Genomic DNA, 14,488 nt, shown 5'->3' with positions numbered 1-14,488 from the left:
CGTAATAGAACATGAATATAAAAGCATTGCATGGTTCTGTAACAACATTGTTATAGGACTAAAGCTTAGGATGAATTGAGGCTGGCAAGAACGATAAAATAATTGGCTTTGTTTTTATATTGTAGGAAAAGAAACATTTATAACCAAAAAAAGAAATGGGCCAGTTATGTAGTGAGGGCAAAGGATAATTAATAGCTTGTGTTCCATGCATGTCTGTCATTTCATGAAATAAGCTCCTAACAAGTTGGTTTAACATCCTGTGGAGAATTATAGGAAGATATGGATTAAGATTGTCTAATATGAGAAGGCTTGGATATGTTATGATTTGTACTACTAGGAGGAATACTCATATTACATAGATCAAAATATATTGGGGAAAAGATGAAGATCAAACAAGGGATAGGATCAATGCTCAGATTGAATAGGATGATGTTAACCAACCAAAAATAGAGGTGTATTTTTTCTTCTTTTTCCCTACCAAGGAGAATTATTTTTTAAATTAGAAAGGACAGAATAAAAAATGGATAATAGGATTGGATGCCCAAGTTAAATAGGAAGGTAGTGATAAAGCATCTAGCTATTCTTGATGCATTCAAGGCACAGATGAACTGAATATCAGAATAATGAAAGAATTGACAGATATTCTTGAATTTTTATGGAAGATCTTTGAAAGATTGTGGAAAACAATAGAGCTTGAGACTCTTTGTCAACTTGGTGAGCCATACTCAACTTGGCTGGCTTGGTCTTCAGATGCAAATCTGCAGTACAATTATGCCAGGTCGGTACTCAAAAGTCATATGAGCTTTCTAGCATTTATTAGAGTTTTCACTGTTCTGGCATAGACTTTAAAAACTTTGGGTCAATTTTATTACACAATGAGGTATCAGGATTTACTGTAGTAAAAGGTAAAAACTTTGTATTTTTTTAAAATTGAAAGTGAATGTATATTTTTAAACAAATTCAAACCAATAAGTAATAGACTGCTAAAGAGGAAAAAAGCCAAAATAGCATAATGGAATGTGAAGGAGTGTATTCCTTTTGGCCACAAATTATTAGTATATGCTTGCAATGATAATAACCAAGAAAGATATACACAGTATCCATAATCTACATTAGACAGAATGAAACTATCCTCATATTATAAATCATATGGTCTTAATTAAATTGTAAGGATATTATGGAATAAAGCCCAGATTCCTATTAGGAAAATTATATTTATTTAAAGCTTCCATGAAATATGTTTGGCACTCTGTATGCAGTCTTATAAACAATTAGCTCCTCACAGACTATAAAGCATACCAATTAAAAGAACTGTGAAACTCTTCATATGCTAATAAACTGCACCCTCCAGTGGAAATAAGAGCTAGCCATTAATCATTTGTATGGTTTCCTCCCCACTCCCCCCCAGTTAATGGTATATCTAATACATTTTTACTTTTTAAAAGAAAAATAAAATTAGTTTTTTTAAAGCATTATCCCAATTTACTTCTATCTTTTCTATGTTCCCAGGAGCTACTGATGTTTTTAAGCTATATTAAATAGGAGCCTAACTGATAGAGCAAGGGTGTGAAAGAACCTTGGAAGTAATGAGTGTAGGACTGGAACTGTATACATATGAATCTAGTATCTTATTTTGCTCAAAAAATATTTTCAATGTAATTTTTAACAGAAATAATTTTATAAATATAGGAACTATTTTAAAAATATCTTACTTTGTTTTACCTATTAAACACTTTGGGAAAACTACTGACATTTATATTTATATTGTCTTGCAAGCAGAGTTAGCTATGTAGTAATCAAAAATGCAGCCCTAAGTCTGCATAAACGCACACACACACACACACACACACACACTCTGTCTTCTAATAGGCAAGTTTTGGAAAATATTTTAAACTTTTATTGCTGCTTGTGATTACATTCAAAATTGCCTCAGATCCTTTGTTCATAAAGCTTCCACACATTTCAGAATGCTGTTTGTCAATTTAATGGGTCTAAGAGCACCAAGGAATCAAAATCTATGGCACATATTTAAAAAAAAAAAGCAACTCTTCACTGGTATTTCCTCACAACCCTACTGCCTATAGAGTTATTTATAATAGCTTTTATTAAGTTTATTAATAAATAACTGTTAGGTCAATAGTCTATCTTTTATTCTTTTTACATGTTCATCCTAATGAGGAGAAAGCATTCCTTCTGGGAAATCCTTACATGAACAATAGTATATAGGCAAATACTTCTAAATATTCTGTACTTCTGTATTCTAATAAGAAAAAATTTATTGCACTTATACTACGGGAGACACCTAAATTTTTTTAAGTTTAAACTATTCTGTAAAGAAACATGATTACTGCCTTGTTTAAGTTAAAGTAGCTTCACTTGTGAGAAAAAAAATGGCCTATATTCAGGAATAAGCAGGATCCCTGGTGGAAAGAAGAGAAAGGAGAACCACTGAAGCTACTTAGAAAGGCAACTGAGAGGTAGAGAATAAGGAAAATATAATTTGGGGAATTATTCAGAGTTTGTCAGGGAAAGGAAGAGAACTGAAGGATAAGAAAAACTATAGCTGCCTAGCAGTGGAAATTTGCATGTATAAAGAAGAAAGATTTTCCAATTTCTAGTAGAAAATATTAAATGTTAATCATCAGTTATAAATAGAAACTTTAAAGTAGAAGGATAATTTTTTTCAACTAGAGAATTAGGGCAGGATGACAAAAAGGTGAGATCAGGAAAGGAGAAAAAAAAGAAGAAATCAAATACTTGCAGGTATGTTTCTTTTGTTTTTCACACTGCTCAGACGATAGCAGACAATAACAGAAAGAAGAGAAGAAAAACTACTAATTCTGTGAGTGAAGGAAGACATAATAGAAGTGAAACTTTATTGTGAAGATTTGCTACATAGTAGATCAGAAGAGCAGTACAATAAGAAGCCATGTGCTGGGGAAGTAGAGGATGCTACTTTGATGAATCACCTGGAATCATTCCACCCGGGAAGAACATGAGAAATAATTATCAAAAGAAATAATTAGTTTATGAGCTAAAAGATCAGTCGAGAGATTGAATTTATTTTTTACATATTTCAGAAGAAAAAGGACCAGAGATGCTTAGAACAACAATATGGTAATTCCACTAAGCCTTAGCAGGTGAAGACTAATGGTTGTGTTTACTATCATTAGGAATGAAATACTGGTTATGGAAGACTTTTGAGATTAGTAATCTTAGTAAAGTGAAGAATTTATTTAGGATACAGGCTGTATGTGTGTAAAAACACATATGTATATCTACATATACACATTATATGTATATAATCATTTTTTATATACATAATCTTGAACTATTCTGATCCCACTGTCTTAGGGCCAGGTTTTACATTTCACCCCTCCTCTTTGGTATATCCAATGGTATATTATGATTCTTTGGTATCCTTAAGGAGTGTGTAGACTCTCTACAAATGGCTCCCAGAACCCATTGATAATATGGGAGTTCCTTGCACCCCAGATCTATTTAGCCAATAACAACAAGGAATATTTACTTCAAAAGGTATAATCATAAATATACAAATTTATTACAATAGTGGTGACCTCATACTCCCCTTCTTTCCCTAAACCTCAGTCTCTGGGGAGGGGAAGGACATTAAGTTCATAGTTTAACTCAATTTATATAGAACCCACCTCCAAATCCCTAAAAATCCCTTTAGGCTCAAATCTCAGGTACCCTACTGTAATGTTCGGACTAACTCTCTGGAGGGCTTCAGTATCAGTCAGAGTCAGGATCAGTCAAAGTCCTTGGTCTTTAAGAGAAGACGTGAAGGAGGCAGGCCAGCTGCCACATGGCTTGTCAAAGATGGATCCTGGACTCTGGAGTCTGGAGCCTGACGTCTTCCCTGCTGAGCATGCTGTGGCAGAGAGACTCTGACTCTATCCCTCAGCCCTCCAATCCTTGCCTCCAATTACCTCACCACAACACATTCAGCAAGCACCAACTGTGAGGAGAGCCATCACATGACCATATCATCTAAGTATATGTTTATAGAACCATTATCTCACATCGAGTAGGTACTTAGCCTTAAGTACTCTAACATCTTAGATTCAAGTACACCTTTTCAGAGTTCCAGCCCTCTACATCCTAGGAACCTCCTTGCCAAGTGGTATGGTTGACTATAACATCCTGCATGGAAATCTAGCTCCAAGTTGCCATGATGCAAATTCTGGTCCTTTGGGAATCTCTGCTGACATCTGTTACAGAGAAAGGCAAATGAAACAATAAGACAAACACATTTGGATCCATTTCTAGGGGAGAGACATCCTCTGTCCAGGTTTTAATACATGGTACCTGTGCAGTAGGTGAATTATGATCTTAACTTCATCCTGTAGATTCAGCAGGAAAGAATGTCTAGGAAAAAGAGTGCAACTTTCTCAATCTACCCAGTTTTAGAGCTGCAGTGTATCTAGCCAGTCAAAGGAGGCTATTCCTACCCTCATGTTAGAGAATTATGTACACACACAAGTACAAATAAACACACACACACAAATATCATTCATAAAAGAATAAAGGAACTTCTAAAAGTAACAACAGAGCTAAGAATAATTGCTTTTCAAGAGTAGAAGAGACAGGGACAGCTAGGTGTTGCAGTGGATAGAGCACCAGCCCTGAAGTCAGGAGGACCTGAGTTCAAATCTGGCTTCAGACACTTAATGCTTCCTAGCTGTATGATCCTGGACAAGTCACTTAACTCCAACTGCCTCAGCAAAATAAATACATTAATGGAAAAAAAAGAATAGAAGAGACAGTAAAGGAGGAAGTAAAGGGGAGATTACAGAAAATCTCTTATAGGTGTTATATCTTTGCCACACCTGAAACAGTTCTCACCTACCCATTAAAATTGATATGGTTTCTTTGAATTACTTTCATAGTACAACCTTTCACTGTCCAAATAGCAGATAAAGTATCAGATAAAGCTATTTACTTATAAACAAGCAAAACAAATAAAAAACCTAACACATGGTTAATCCATTCTTCTTCTCATAGGTTTATGCTATGTGTGTAATGTCTCCCAAAACTCTTTGTTCAAGGTTCAGTTCAGATGCCACATTCTCCATTAAGCCTTTTCTTCCTCTTTCCTTCTTCTTCCCTCCCAGCTGCACCCCACCTCTTCTTTCCCCATTCCACCCACAACTGGAGATCATCTTCTATATTGTAGATTTTTCTTAATATTTTGGATAACTTCTTTGAATTTATTATTTTATCTTTTTTTTTTTTTAACAAGTCCTTGCCCTCTTGGTGTATATGTTCTTAGTTCTTTATCCCATTAAATTGAAATCTTCTTTGGGTAGGGAATATATAAAGTTATATGCCCAATATAGTGCCTTGTGTGAAGTACATATAACAAATGTCTGAATGAATTGACAGTTATGAAAATCATTCAAGATTATGTCATAATTAAAGGGAAGCAGGTACAATTGGACTTGTTTTAAATTTAAACTCTAATCTGACATTCAAAGTCTTCCATAGTTCGATTCCAGCCTACCTTTCCAATCTTATCTTAAATGATTTCCCTCTATGCAAGCTGTGCTCTAGCCAAACTGGACTACTTGTTTTTCTTGGGCTTTCCTCCCGCTATGACATTATTTATTTCTTTTAACTGAAATGTTCTTTTCTGCGAATGGACTTCAAGGAGGTTGGGGAGATGGGAAAAAATGCAAAGGAAAATAGAAAAAAGTAGATAGGAAAGAACAATTATAGCTAGGAACCAGAAATAATAAAGTAACAACAATAATAATTATAGCTAACATTCAGTACTTTAAGGTTTAGAAATTCTCTTCCTGTATTAACTTATTTGGTCCTCACAATTCTATAAAATAGGTATTGTATAAATAATAGATAGTGTTCAAACTCAGATTGTTTTAGACACTATACCACTGATGAGAAACAGAAGAAACTTGTACTTTTAAAAAATTAGAAATTGTTTCTTCCAAGCTCCACAGGGAAGGAAAAAAAGCAGAACATTGATAAGGAAAACAAACAGCAAGCTCAGTATAGAAGGTTGTCAATATTTTATAATTGGAGACAGGTTAAAACATCAGGAAGAAAGGAAGGTGGAAATGGAGTTTTTAAAAAGTCAAAAAGGATATTATAACCACATTATGTAACCCTTTCCCCAAAGCCCATTGTCATGGTCTCTCCTCTTTGGAGAGATGAATGTCCTACTCCATGTGAACAACGTAGGATGAGTTAGTGAGAAGTGGAGAGCCCCAACCTTCTTCAGTCTTTTGGGGGGACTCTTCAAACTTCAAGTCTTTTCAGTCTTTTCATTCAGTAAGCTGAAGTAAAGTTGGCTTCTACCATATGCTCTAAGCTAGAAACCTGAAGTGTCTGTAGCAACTTTATATTTAAAGAAGACCAAAGAAGAGTTGTGCTTAATAAGTCCCAAAAGGGACTTTAAAAAGTCCCAAAGGACTAAATGAGTCCCAATAGAGAAGTCTATTGCTCTCTAAATTATTGCTGATTCCTCCTGGCCACTTGTCCAGAGCAGGGCATTTATCTCCCAAATGAGGAGGACATTCCATACCAAAGGATTTTGTCACCAGGGTTACACGTGAAATCAGTCAAAATGCAATTATTTAATATCTATTGTGTTAGCATTCTGAATGATATTGTGCAATAAAGATAAAATCAAAATATTTCCTACTCTCAAGAAGTTTAGATTCTAAAAGGGGATACAACAAGCACATTTGTAACTAAATATAAAACACATACAAAAAAGGCAAGGGAAAAAAGCCTTTGCAGTTTAAGGGGAGGGAGGCGAGGAGAGACAGAGAAAAGTTGTACTAGAGTAAATTGACTAGCTATTGTATAAATTTGAAGCAGGAAAAATTTGAGACAGGTGGACAATAATCTCTATGGGAGCTTGAATTAAGATTGTGGCTATTTAGGTAGAGAGATGTAAGAGCTATGGAAGTGGAAATGCCAAGATTTGGCAAGGTTTGGATCTATAAAGAGAATGAAAATGCGGAGTTGAAGTTGACACTGAAGTTCTCTTTGATTACTGAAGTTGTGGTTGTAGGTGACCAGAAGAATGGTGGCACTATGAAGTGAAATAGGTGAATTCAGAAGCGAAGTGAGCTTTGGAAGTTGTTTGTCCTTTGTTCTCAAAGAGGATCATGACATCAGGGAGGTAGAAGGGAGATGTCTTCTATTTTGGATATATTGACTTTGAGTTACCTGAGCTATTGAAACACCCAACTGGAAATGTCTAATAGAGGATTACAATGCAAGATGGGAAATCAAGAGAAACTATGGCTGTATATATAGATCTAGGAGTTGTCTGTACAGGGATTATAATAACCTTCTGGCAGCTGATAAGGTTACCAAATAAGACTAGAGAAAATAAGAGGACCTAGGAGAGAGCTTTGGGGTACACCTCAATCTCCAGCAAACGAGACTGAGAAGGAGCAATCAGGTGACAAGAGAGCAGTGTCTCAGAAAATCAAAGAGAACAGAATATCCAAGAGAATAAAGTAGTCAACTATATAAAATGCTGTGGAGAAGACAGGAAGTTTAAGGTTTGAAAAAAGATCATTAGGTTAATGATTACCAGACTCTATTTCACACTTAAAGTCCTGAGTAATTTGGCTCCATTTTCTCAGAGATAAATAATGTGAAATAAGCCTGAAAATGTAGGCTGGTTCCATATTGTCAAATGCTTTATCTTTGAGGCACTAAGAAACCATTAAATATCTTTGACTGGAGTGATAACAAATCAGAAGATTATTTCAGTGGTTTTATAGAGGATGCCTTAATAAGATTAGCAATTGGAAGTCCCATTAATAGTCCAGAGAGGCAGTGGGAAAGGCACTGAATTCCATCCAATTCATTAAGTATTTATTAAATTTCTGCTGTATGCCAAATAATGTGCTAGGTGCTGAGGACACATCAAAAATAAAACAGTTCCTGCCCTCAAAAAGTTTGCTATATTTGGAGTGGGAATAGCATGTATACATAGAAGTAATAAATGGAGATAGACCACCAGGGAAGAAGAAAAGCACTTAATAAATACCTATTTTGGGCCTGGAATTAGACTATAAAACTTTTAAATTATCTCATTTGATCCTCATAGCAACACTGGGAGGTGGATGTTATGATTATTTCAGTTTTACAGTTGAGGAAACTGAGGCAGATGGAAGTGAAGTAACTTGCCTGGGATTTCTCAGCTAGTAAATATCTGAGACTGGGTTTGAAGTCATGGGCTTTTGGACTCAAGGTTTCATGCTCTATCTTCCTAGTGATCTTAATTAAGTCTCTGCCACCTAAGGGGGATTCAGAAAATGGCCACTGAAGTCTTTCTTTGAACTCCTTCTCTTGTTCTCTCTCCCTCCCTCTTTCTATCCTTTTTCCTTTCTTTCCCAAAACATTTTAACAATTTTTATACCCTTTTTCTTATAGTTTTTTTCTATAGTTGATTTGAGATCTTCTATGTCCCTATACACACACTACATTATAATTTATCAGGTTCAGGGATTATTATCTCTTACTCATTTTGTGTCCTCAGTGATAGTTAGTAGAATGCCTTTCATGCAGCAGAAGCCCAAGAAACATCAAAACTTAATTTTTCAATATAATGTTATCTTGAAGTTAGGTAAAGAAGTTAGCTAAAGAAACATGAACTTAATGTTCATTGCCTACCAAAATATAGAGATACATTTTATGAAAAAGTATCAAAGAATTTTTTATATATCTTATCTGTGGTACACAGTTCTGATTATTTTATAAAAGAATGTATTTCATTATCATTTTATAATGAATTAAAATACAGGTATCTCACTTTTTGAAATACATGTTACTTCTGTTTTGTTTTGCCAAAAAGGTGCTTGACTTTTACTATAAAATCAGAAAAACAGTCCTTTTGAAGAGGAGGACTTCTTTATTAATTGTGTTAGAAACTTTAGTGAAGAGGCTAGATGATGACTGGCTGATGACCTTTTCATCTTCTCTTTGCAACATTAGGAAAAACTTGATTCTAGGCTCTCTTCTTAATATTTGGCCACTACCTGTAATGGTCTGAGGCTTGAGTTGATGCACTGAGGTCCCAAGCACGTGAGGTTAAATAGTAATTGGGCTATACTCTATTAATATACATGATTGGATAAAGAATGCCCCCGCCCACTCTCTGTGCAAGTCCTGATGTGTTGTATAGGAAATGACGATTTTGGTGGGTGGAGGCAGAGAGAGACAGGAAGAGAAGCTGGGAGAGATTGAGCCTGGGTTCTATGCTCCTAGCTGCTGGTCGTGTGGCTGCTGGTCTAGCTAGCTTCTTGACTCAGCTACACACATTGCTATTGCCCATTCTCTTCCACCTCCGATATTTCTTCACTGAGAATAAAGACTGTCGATCTTCCCCTAACCTGAATTCCTGACTCCGGCTGATTTTAAAATACGCGGTCTTCACAACTACCAATCATCACAACCTCAGAAATCAGGACTTTTCCTTATTTTAGTATATCTGACAATTCTAACATCCATCTTTAATGAATCTTATTTTTCTCTTTTTTAATTTGAATCAATAGTCACTATGTAACAGGTTGCAATTTCACATTTTGCCAGCAGGTGATATCATCTTAGCACACAATCTAGCTTGGAATTTTGATGCTGATGATAATTGTAACTCATATTTGTCCAACTCCATTTAAAAAACAAAACAAAACAAACCTGTCCTGATAAGAGTTTTGTGAAATAGGTACTATAAATATCCCTACTTTACAGATGAGGAAGTTGAGATTTAGAGGTTATGATTTGTTTAAGATCACATACTTAGAAACTAGAAAGTTGTTATGGTTGGGATCCAGGTCTTTTTATTCAAAGAACAAAGCTCTTTCCACAACAAAATACTCTTTTATAAGAAAGTAATTGCTTTTCTTCCATCTTAACTAAAAGTGTTTAATATTTTACCTTTTACCTGATCTATTTACAATTAGAAGTGAATTCAAATGAGGATAGATTTTTTTCAATAATTATCATTGATAATTGAGATGTATAATGACCCAGGAAGGTACTTTTAAGGTTCTTTTCAAAGGACCAGTAGACTTTATTGAAGGTATCATTACCTCTATCTAATTTTGCTTTTAATATATTTATCTTTAGATTAGTATTCTTTCTGCTCTGTGTGGCATGTGTACATGTAGTAGAGCAAGACAATCAAGGATAAAGGTAGCATTATTGAAAATATATCTGTGGGATGGTGATAAAACAGTATCCTTTTAAGAAGGAAACTAAAAAAATAAAGATTACCATTAATCAAATTATGTATGACAGGACAACTATTATGTAAAATAAAGATACTATATTCATTCTTTTCTTTCTCATGCATTATTCTTCCATGAAATCTTTCTTCATCCCTCAAACTGAGATACCCTCTTAAAATTTACCGAGACTATTCTTTCTTTTTCACCCTATGATGTTTTATTTTGTGTCAAATTTTGTGTTCATTATCCTATTCTTCTTTGATTGTTAACTCCTTTGAGGAAGGATTCTGTTTCACATTTGAATTTTGGTTTCCTACTATATTATACATGCTTAATAAAAGTTTATTCAATTGACTTGAAATAAACACTCACTATATATGTATTGCCTTTACAATTATAGAGGGATTAATTCTCAAGGTATCTAAAAGACAGTATGATACAAAAGGAGGGAAAACATTTCAAATACATTATTTTTTTTAAAAAGCAGCTGAAAAAACATCAACAATTATTTATCTGTGTGCCTACTTTCCCATCTATATAAAATATTTATGAGAAGAATTTATATACTTATTGAGGTATCCTTGATCAGGATATTAGTTGGTAACAGACAGACAAGCATGTATACCATCATAAAATGGATTGATAGATATAGAGAATATAAGGTCCTGCTATACTTATTGATTATGTAATTTAGAAAAAACCTTTTTGATTTGGGAAAACAAATCACTACTTTAAAGATGTTTCTTCCAATAAGGTTTCTTCTGTACATACATCAAAACTTTCAAGATTCCTTAGAATATATAATACAAGTGATAACCTTCCTCAAAGGTATTTTGATTGTGTTATACAAGGCCTAAAACAAGAAGACATATATATTTGTCAAAGATGTTCACTTTTTTCATGAAGGAGATGCAATGCAGAGTCTAAATTGAAGAGTAATTTCCTATTAAAAAAAACTCCAATAGATGTTCCTTATTTGAAATGATACTTTGTTGATTGTTATCAACCCTGGAACCTTGCACAGACTTATGGAGGGGTTCAGGGGAGAGTTTGTGGGGAGGGGGAGTCCTCACCTTTACTCTACTAGTTTGGCTCTGCCTCCCCTTGAAGAGACTTATAGATGAACTCTATACCACACAAAAGAGTTTGGGCTCACTATCCTTGATAGAAAATCCAAGTCAAAAGAATATAGAAAGAGCATTGGGTATGGAATCAGAGAATCTTGGTGCAAATTCTTCTTCTGCTAATTACTACATCACTTTGGGCAAAGCTATTTCATTGATTTAAGCTTGGTTCTCCATCTATAAAAATGAATGATTTGGATTAGATAATCTACAAATTATCTTTGCACCTCAAAATCTGTGATCCAGTCAATGCCTGTTGAATAGTTTAAGACATGCATGATGATAGATAGCCTATATCATATCTACTGGCTTCCCCGGTAGCAGGAATTAGTCATACACCCCCATACTCTGCCCCCATACATTATTACTTCATCATTCCTTGTACTTCATGACCCCTTCTTTCTTAAATCTATTTTAGCCTTGCATTCTTTTCTAGGCCCTTACTCTGAAATTATCTACATTCTTCTTATCTCAATGCCTTGATAGGCAATTCAATTTTATGCTGTCCTCTATGCAACTCTATTCTGATTACCCCTCCATAATTCTTAATTCTCTCGCTTGTCTTCAGTCTCTGTCTATTGGAAGCTTTCCTACTCCCTACAAACATGCTCATGTCTCTCTGTCTTCAAAAAATCTTTCACTTGATCCACTGATTCTCTACTAGACTGGAAGTCTTTTATAGCTAAACTTGAGACTACCCACAGTATACTTCCTCTATACCTCTACTCTCTGCAGTCTGGCTTTTAATGTCATCATTTAACTGAAACTGCTCTATTCAAATTTGGCAATGATCTTGGATACTGCCATACCTAATGGCTTTTTTCTGAGGTCTCCTTTTTCTTTCTTTTCTTTTTGCTGAGGCAATTGGGGTTAAGTGACTTGCCCAGTGTGGGAAGTATTAAATGTCTGAGGTCACATTTGAACTCAGGTCCTCCTGACTTCAGGGCTGGTGCTCTTATCCGCCGCACCACCTAGCTTGCCCCATTCTCCTCTTTCTTTAGCTCTTTGCAGTCTCTATAGCTGTAAAAGTGGTCTTCCTAAAGCATCAGTATGATCATGTCAGCCCTGTATTCTAAATTTCAGTTTCTTGAAGTCATAAAGATATCAAGGGGCAGAACAAAGATATGAATCCACATTCTTTAAGGACAACCTTAATGCTCTTTCCTATATCTTTCCGGACTAGGATTAATCTCTATAAGGTTTTTTTTTTCTTTCTGTAAAATGGATAGTACCTATAGTACCTATTTTACAGATGAAGTAATGTATACATTATAATGTATAAAAATACAATACAACGCATACGGAAATATGTTTGAAAAAGTTAAAGTATTTACATACTATATATAATTCCCTTGCATTCCATTTCACTTACTTTCTCCTAATAGAACAGAAATACAAATTCTGTTCATTATGTAATTGTCGGGTAACAAAACATTTAAGTGCTTATTATGTGCTAGTCAGTGTGTTAATTGTTGGGGATGTAAAAAGCAGCAAAACTGAGGTGGTCCCTTAGATTATAAAACTGAAAGAATATTCATCTTTAGAAGACTTGAGTACTTTGGTCTTGAAGCCGTCAGTTGGGTGGGAACAACTTCAGAAAAAGATCTGACGGCATTACCGGCGCACTTAGGAAGGTTGCAAGCTGAAGGTTCTTTCCCTTAAATCTTTATATCTCTTCCATCAATTAATTCCTTTGGTCACCTCCCTTTTTTCCCTCCCCCCTACCTGGCCTGTCAGTATCTCACCGGGGAAAAGTTTTTGAAGATTCTCCCCCCTCGTTAACACAAATTTAAGTAGCAACACCCTGCCCCCAAATCCTGCTCAGATCGCGTTAGGCGGCTTAGAGACTTCAGCGGCATCCTCGGGGGTACTGGAGAAAAGGAGAACGTTCACACGGCCGTTTGTGACAAATCACCTGGCTTATACCGAACGGTGATATTTTGTGTGAATGAACAACCTAGCGTTTGTATTGAGGAGCTCTTCGGAAGCAGGTCCCAAGCAGAGAAGGAAGGCAAGCCTTCTTAAAGAGCTCCGAAGGGCTCTCGCCTGGGCGTCTACATCAAAGCCTCGGAAGAGACTCCAAGGCGCAGGCGCGGAGGCCGAGAGAAGACTTTCGCGAGACGGCCTCAGTTGCGAGATTTTGCTATGACTATTTGTTCAAATGCCGCAGCCTCTCGCTACGTCAAGGCTGGTCCATCTTCCCCTCGGCTTCTTTTTCCTATCTCCTCTCTCCTTTACCGCCCCTCCCCGGATCCTTTGCCATAGTCAACCTAGCGTACCAAGCATCCATCAGTCCCTCCAACCCCGCCCCGCTCCGCCCAGTCTCGGAAACCCGGAAAACCCGGAGCATACGATCTCTACCGGTAGTTTTAGTAACTTCTTCCGAAGGGAAGGGGTGGGTGGGTGAAAGGAGGGTGGATTTAGTGAGCATGCGCTAAAGGACGTGAATGCTCATGCGCAGTGGCCCCGGCAGATTTCGGCAGCAAGTTGCAGGAGTCTCCCGGAGCCTGCGCGGTGGGTGAGTCCCGTGGTTGAGGTCGCAGTTGTGACCACTGGAGGTAAAGGAAAAAGGGAAGAGGAAGGGGAAGGAGGGGCGGAGAGGTTGGTCGAACCCGGAAGTGGGTAGACACTGGGAGGGCAGCGCGCCTGTAGAGGAGCTCAGCGGCCGGGAGGCAGCGGAGGAGCTCCTAGGAGGCGGTAAATGGGTCTGGGGCAGCCGGGGGTGGGGAACTTGGCGGGTTCGCCGCGGGCCGGGGCGTCCCCTGCTAGGGGAAGGGTTTCTTCCTTTCGTTCTCTGTTGTCCCCGCGCCTCTCCCGACCTGGCGCTGTGTCACAAGTTGGAGGCGACGGGTCTGAGGGGACAAATGTGCTGAACGTTCCCCCCCCTCCCCCGCGGGAACGCTATGGTGTGGGGAGGACCGTAATGACCTAATCACACGCTGGACCCTCCGCCCCCAGCCCCGCCCCCTCAGAGAGGGCTTCTCCCTCCAGCGTCCTCCCCATCTCACTCTCCTGTGAGTGGGGGCTTGGCAGGTGTGAGGGCTCTCTCTTGTCGCCTTTAAAATTGTTCTTTTGTGGACATTCTAGACTTTCTCCAACCACTCCGCTCCCAGCCCTGTGATGTTAAAA

The 14,488-nt window shown here is 37.1% G+C and overlaps 1 protein-coding gene across 2 annotated transcripts in view; it reads left to right on the top strand.

Annotated features, from left to right (window-relative positions):
* The first annotated feature begins 13,810 nt into the window (after window positions 1–13,810).
* The window catches only part of ZBTB41 (zinc finger and BTB domain containing 41), a 47,717-nt gene continuing 47,039 nt past the window's right edge, over window positions 13,811–14,488 (top strand). Inside the window, exon 1 of one of the 2 annotated variants that reach the window (XM_023501840.2) lies at window positions 13,811–13,917. The gene's annotated coding sequence lies outside the window, so the exon portion shown is untranslated. The other variant, XM_003767543.4, reaches the window with a different exon arrangement.

This window comes from Sarcophilus harrisii, chromosome 4 (genome assembly GCF_902635505.1).
Source record: "Sarcophilus harrisii chromosome 4, mSarHar1.11, whole genome shotgun sequence".
In the NCBI taxonomy this organism is placed as follows: domain Eukaryota; kingdom Metazoa; phylum Chordata; class Mammalia; order Dasyuromorphia; family Dasyuridae; genus Sarcophilus; species Sarcophilus harrisii.
The sequence above is the reverse complement of the archived record's forward strand: the minus strand, read 5'-3'. Positions and strand labels throughout refer to the sequence as shown.